Source organism: Limulus polyphemus, unplaced genomic scaffold (assembly GCF_000517525.1).
Source record: "Limulus polyphemus unplaced genomic scaffold, Limulus_polyphemus-2.1.2 Scaffold77092, whole genome shotgun sequence".
NCBI classification, from domain to species: Eukaryota; Metazoa; Arthropoda; class Merostomata; order Xiphosura; family Limulidae; genus Limulus; species Limulus polyphemus.
The window spans coordinates 448-7720 of record NW_013742688.1 but is presented as its reverse complement, the minus strand read 5'-3'; the positions used below and the strand labels follow the sequence as shown (position 1 = coordinate 7720).

General features: G+C 32.6%; 1 long non-coding RNA gene across 1 annotated transcript; it reads left to right on the top strand.

Annotated features, from left to right (window-relative positions):
* Positions 1-406: 406 nt before the first annotated feature.
* Positions 407-6563, top strand: LOC111084476. Its single transcript, XR_002609577.1, has 2 exons — positions 407-516; positions 4012-6563. It is a non-coding gene; the product is annotated as an uncharacterized LOC111084476 (long non-coding RNA).
* Positions 6564-7273: the final 710 nt, after the last annotated feature.

Here is a 7273-nt window from a genome sequence, read left to right as displayed (position 1 = left end):
CATCAGTTTTAAGGGAAAAACTTTATTTATACTTACTAATTTATATCAGTTTTAAGGGGAAAAACTTTATTTATACTTACTAATTTATATTAGTTTTAAAGGGGAAAGCTTTATTTATACTTACTAATTTATATCAGTTTTAAAGGGCAAAACTTTATTTATACTTACTAATTTATATCAGTTTTAACAGGTTATGCCAGTTTTAACAAACAAAAATCTTTATGTGTACTTATTAGTTTATATCAGATTTACGAAAATGTATCGTTGATACCCAAGCTGTTAATGTATTTCTTTCATCGATATTCTGTACAGACACAAAATGTCTCCAGTAAATACAGTTTAAAGTTGTTGTTGGTGTTTTGTTTTTTTTATCTAATTTTGATATATATAAAATTATTGCTCACATCTTCACAGGAATCACGTGTTGAACTTTGGTCTAGTGTTTGAGACAGCATTAGCAGCCTTTTTGTCCTACTGTCCTGGAATGGACAAAGGTATTCGTATGTATCCATTAAAGTAAGTATCATTGTTATTCCAGTTTTGCATATCTCTCGTTTTTGTTTTTGTTGTTTTTTACTTTGTCTCTCCACTGTTATTGAACCATCTGAAATGTCACTCAAATGTGACGTATCACTCTGTTCAATAATGTCAGCGAACTTGAAAAAAATGTGCAAGTTGTACCAGAACACTTTGGTAATGCAAATAATTATGCTTGTTGTGCTGGAGTGCGCGTGTATTTTGTGCCACAAAATCTGTATGAGTTGTAACGGAATACATTGATGAGATTAACCAGAAAGCTTGTTGTACCACAATGTGTCCTTATGACATGAATCAGAAATTATACACAAGTTTTATAGAACGTTGTTTTTTCCAAAACCTACAACAACGTTTTATACAATCAACAGTAAGATAGTTTATGGTGGAAACTCTACCAGATACCAGTCTGCATCAGAGACGAGCCACCAGCCAGTCATGCCCTCTGCTCTACTCATGAAAGTCTCAGCTTTCCAGTAAGTATAGTTTTGTTCTGGTTTTAAGTAAGAGCTTGAAATATTGTTGATGACATAATTTTTGAATAATGTAATGCTCTTATTAGTGTTAATAAATTTCGCGTGTTTTTTTATTATTATTATTATTTAAAAAGCTCCTTTCTCATCTTCACGTAAATCTCGTCAAGTTGGTGATCCGAGTGCAAACGCCATTGATTGCATTCCTGGTATTTTTAACTAAATGTAATTTGTAACGAGTAACCGTCCCTCTTATAGTGCCCATTACACAACTTACACTCAGATTTCAAAACCAATTGTACACATTTTTTCGTATCACATTCACATGTATTCCAATACAACTTATATGCATTTTAATTTACACATATTATCGTTACAACAAACTCATGGTGCAGCATATACATGTATATCCGAGTTTGATTATCATTCCCCTGCCATTACAACATTTTCCCACCTGCTAAGGGATAGTTGCACCTTGCATTTGATGACAGCTTTGCTAGCACCTTTGTTGTATAGAGTCTCCACCATAAACTATCTTACTGTTGATTGTACAAAACGTTGCTGTAGGTTTTGGAAAAATTGATTATCATTCCCCTGCCATTACAACATTTTCCCACCTGCTAAGGGATAGTTGCACCTTACATTTGATTACAGCTTTGCTAGCACCTTTGTTGTACACCAGAATGTTACATACCGTTGAACTGACAAGGCAGTGTGTATGATGAGTAGAACTGGTGAGAGTGGTGAGCCTCGAGGCAGCCAAAGTTGATAGTGATCCTCTCTGATTTCCAGTTTACGTGTTCCATGGTTCATCTTGTGGTACTTAGTGCAACTGTGGCTCATCTTACACATGTTACACTAATGCCTAATCTGAGCATTTTGTCAGGAAGAATGGACGAGTGAACACTATTTTAGGTATCTTCTAGGCGATATGACTAGTTTCGAAGTCTTTCCATTTGTTAGTTGCAAATTCAACAGTGTTGATCCGGGTTTCTCTTTCATTGGGGTAACCTCCTAATGATGACAGTAGTAGTGGCTCGACCTAACATCTGTCATCATTAGGAGGTTACCCCAGTGAAAGAGAAACCCGGATCAACAGAGATTTGCATGTTAGGTCGAGCCACTACTACTGTCATCATTAGGAGGTTACCCCAGTGAAAGAGAAACCCGGATCAACAGAGATTTGCTAGTAGTGGCTCGACCTAACATCAAATCTCCTAGCAACGGATTTCTTTGGGATCTCAACCAAACATATAAGGGATCACTCTTGATTTAAAGACCATTGAAAGTGATTTTTGAATGTGTTTGGGTGAGGATTTGATCAAGGTTTTAGTACATATTTTAAAGATGGTACCCGTTGGCATCTGTAAACTTATTAAAGGTGGATATTCTTACTCCATTGAGAACTCAAGGTTTAAATTTAGATATATTTAAAATAACCTGTAAATATTATGAATATCATACTAAGTAAAATGAATGTTATTCCGAGACTTGCAAATGCAAAATAAATCAAATGACTTACCTTTCGAATGCCCTTCTACTTCCACGTACTACAGCACCCATACTCCCCCTTTATGCATAATTAACTGAAATTACAACCTTAAAAATGAACAAGGGCATACACTTTACACTTGTTACACCAATTAATACATTTTATTAACCTTCAGGCCAATCACGCAGAGGCATAGAAATAAAATAAAATGTTATGCCGCAAACACTAACGAATAGTACTGGTAGTAAGTGTGTAATAATTATGTAAATATTTGTATGGTTAATATTATCAGTTGTAATTAAAAAAAAAATTAAGGCTAGCATTATTATTTGAAATTTTGAAAAGTTTGTAATGTTGTGTAAAATTTTTAAAAAATAAGTTGGGTTAGTTAAAATCAAAACGAATAAAATCCAACAGTAAACAGGTTACATAATGTCTTAAATTTTTACTAACGGTATTTTCAGCCAATAATAACTCACATATCAGCTGATTTAGGATAGGTCTGAACACTAAAAACTAACCGCCAATGAACAACGCTTGTCTCATAGAATTATGAATTTTTGAGTTGGAAATCATACAATTTCAAAAGTTTAAATACTAACTGTATATACACTAAAAACAAAACAAAAACCTTTTCATTGCAAGGCGTGGCTATATACTGGTGGGTATTTTATGTGACGTTTTTTTATAGTGTATAAATATTCGTTCTTTACTTATTATGTACAAAACGTATTCATGCCTTATTTATAGTATGTAACAAGTATTCATTGCTCAGTAGTAGTGTGAAGCAAGTATGCTTTCCTTATTTATAGTGACCCACAAGTATCCACCCCTTATATATAGTGTACAACATTTATCCGTTCCTTATTTATTGCGTACACCAAGTAATCATTACTCAGTAATCGTGTGTAACAAGTATTCTTTCCTTACTTATATTGTACAACATTTATCCGTTCCTTATTTATAGTGGCCAATAAACATTAATTTGTTATTTTTTTGTGTCCAACAATTGTTCATTACTTATTATTGTGTATAATATTTATTCAATCGTTATTATTAGTGTCCAACAAGTATTCATTACTGTTTAATAGTGTCCAACAAGTATTCATTACTGTTTAATAGTGTCCAACAAGTATTCATTACTGTTTAATAGTGTCCAACAAGTATTCATTACTCTTTAATAGTGTCCAACAAGTATTCATTACTCTTTAATAGTGTCCAACAAATATTCATTACTCTTTAATAGTGTCCAACAAGTATTCATTACTCGTTAATAGTGTCCAACAAGTATTCATTACTCTTTAATAGTGTCCAACAAGTATTCATTACTTGTTAATAGTGTCCAACAAGTATTCATTACTCTTTAATAGTGTCCAACAAGTATTCATTACTCGTTAATAGTGTCCAACAAGTATTCATTACTCTTTAATAGTGTCCAACAAGTATTCATTACTCTTTAATAGTGTCCAACAAGTATTCATTGCCCATTAAATGTGTTTCTATTTTATCCAGAATTAACTGGTGGCTTCCTGGAATTCCCTTCTCATTACTGATCTTCATTTATGATGAAATCCGCCGCTTTATTCTACGAAGAAGTCCTGGTGGCTGGATGGAATACGAGACATATTATTGAAGAGATGTCCCCCAATAGACCATTGCCGCTGTTCTCTCTATCTCTCTTTCGTTCCCCTTGTTAGCCAAGGGGGATATAGCTCTGTATACTGCTTCCTCCATACGACCATAGTCAGACAGATCTTATAACAAAGGCCACGAGTCCTTTTTTAGAACTCCAAAAGTGTGGAGTTTTTGACTTTTATTTTTTTCGTGTATTTATTTAGATAAAATTAATCAGGTTTATTAGAAAGCATGTAGGTTAGTTGATGATAGGAGAGTTAAATACAGTTACATTAGTCATTTAACCGAATGTTTCCTTTCTAGTTACGCTATTACACTTTCGAATAACAGGTTCTTATTAAGGTTTTAATCTACTCGTACTTCTATGTATAGATAAAAACGCAGGCACTATTTTATTATATCTATATAATTTCACTGTAAAATATAAATCTTTATTCTTAAGTTGCCAACGTTATGGTTTATATGAGGTAATATTTATGTGTTGATTTCGTTGAGTGTGGACATTACGATTTGTTCATAATTGTTTTTTCCTTTGGTATCACCTTCATCTGTGTAAGAGCATCAGTTATAAATATATGATTTTTTTTACTTCCTTTACTTCAGTAGACGTGCACTATATAATAAAACTTCACATATACATGATTCATTTATATAGATCGTAGGAATAGAATAGGCTAGAGACTAACAATATATATATAATTAAAGGTATTAAAATTTAGCTCTAAAACTGTGTTATTGGCTTGGAGGACCTGACGTCAAAGGTGTTCCTTTAGCTCTGAAACTGTGTTATTGGCTTGGAGGACCTGACGTCAAAGGTGTTCCTTTAGCTCTGAAACTGTGTTATTGGCTTGGAGGACCTGACGTCAAAGGTGTTCCTTTAGCTCTGAAACTGTGTTAATGGCTTGGAGAACCTCACGTCAAAGGTGTTCCTTTAGCTCGGAAACTGCGTTATTAGCTTGGAGGACCTGACGTCAAAGGTGTTCCGGAAGTTTAATTTTGCAGAATATATACACTATTTAAAAACATTAAAATCACAGTTAAGTTTGGACATTCAGTCGTAATAATAACCGTACAGCTTCAGAGAAGCAACTGGAGATTGGTCAGTGAAGTCATTGATACTTATCCTGCCATAGTCATGATATATTTGTTTACCATGTTCTCATAGGTTATATAAACATTAGTTCGTGGTGAATATGCTGATCTAGTTACTAGTCGTCAATAACTGTTTACAGAAGCTCACACCTTGTTGTTTACAAGTGTAGTAACTGCCATTTTCCTGTTGTGGTGACCGTTTTTATGATTTCTAGCTTCTGAGTTTTGAAAGTTTCATATTTTTTATATTTTCAGGTTTCATAGAAGTAGCAGAACAATATAAAATGGCAACTAACATTTATTTGTTATAATTTTTAGATACAGTATTTTAGCATAACTGTTTTCAGAATTTAAAACTAACTAATGTACTGAACAATTAAAATAAATCCGTAATTTTAGCTGGTATGAATAATTTGAGTGGACTTCACTGAAGACTTAAAATCACAATATGAATTATTTAAACGTGTTCTTAACCTGAAAATAGTTTCATATAATTTCGGAAGATGGCGCTTGGGTCAAAATAATAGTATTTTTTTAAATAATAAACAGAGCGACGCATATTAGTATTCTTGTTGTTATTTTTGTTTCTGTAATCAAAGTAGATATTATTTTGACTATAATTTATGTGGATTTGATGATTGTTCGTGTTATTAGAAGTTTGACGTACAGTCGAGTTATGTTACTGATCACTTGTATTTGCGATTTACTATTTGAGTTCTAGCCCAGTATTGTTGGTTTTCTTTGTTTATTTTTTATACACTGATCTCTTGAGACACGTAAATTTAGCCTAAGCCTAAAAGTCACCATCAGTAAGTTTTGAGTATATATATAAATATATATTGTTTGGTGAACTCTCATATAAAAAATTTGGTGAATAAATGTGACACTAGTCGTACGGTCCTCAAATACAAGTTTTTATTTTGTACAGGACATCATTCTGTCATAGGTAACATTTCAAACTTTGTGTTGTTTAACATAGAGAAAATGCTATTATTGTATTTCATAGATTTAGAAAATATTTATTATATACACACATACACGTATATATATATATATATATATATCATAGGTGACCCAGCTGAGAAGCTATTGTTTCCATTTCAGGTGTAATAATACGCCCTCTTTTGCTGCACATGTTTAGTGTACAAAGATATTTAACGATGACGTCACAAAAGGACGGGCTAGGTCCTATTAAGTGCTTATTCTGGGAGAGTGTAATGAGGGTTCCTTATGAGTGCACATAGTAATAATCAAAATATTATTAATTACTAATGTATAGTTATGGAGGATAATATGTAATGCAAAGTTAGTCAATAAAAGATAATTCCTCAACTGTTCTGAAGTTCTTCATTGTTAAATTATGCAAAGTTTGTCAATGAATTTTTTGCTTGTTTGTTTGAAGAGCTATTACTTATTTTGGACAGAACACACATTTATATACATGTACAGCTTTATAAACGCGAACATATTTACAGAGTATTAAATATAACCCTTTAAACATTAGCTACTCACTGTTGAGAAAATCCCACATATTTACAATAGAAGTAAAATCAACTTACAGCTACGTTTACTGAAAAAAAAAAAAATTGTTGAGACAGTGCCACAGTGGTATTCGTGCCACGCGAATGTAACACCGCGTGCATCAGAAACTAAAAAGGCTTAGCTCTCGTTAGGACTACTTTACATTATCTAACACAGTTCAGTTTTCTCTTCTAATATCAATATTTTTTTGAGGGATGCTCTTCTTCCGATAGTGGTTATTTTCTTAAACATTTTCAGCGAAAGAGATTTCCAGGCTCAATGCGGCAACCAAACGTCAAAGGTCATCACCAGGCCAAAGGTAATCTAATCCTACAATAGAAATGTTTCATTATAACTTACTCGTATCCACAATCTCATTAATAAAAATTCTTCCCTACTTTAACATTGTAATTTTTTAATAGTGATAGAGAAATTAATTATGATGATTTTGTATTTTCGCAACAGGACTATGGCATCATAAGTTTTACATTATTATAGATTTAATTTGCTCGTTTTTAATTCCTTT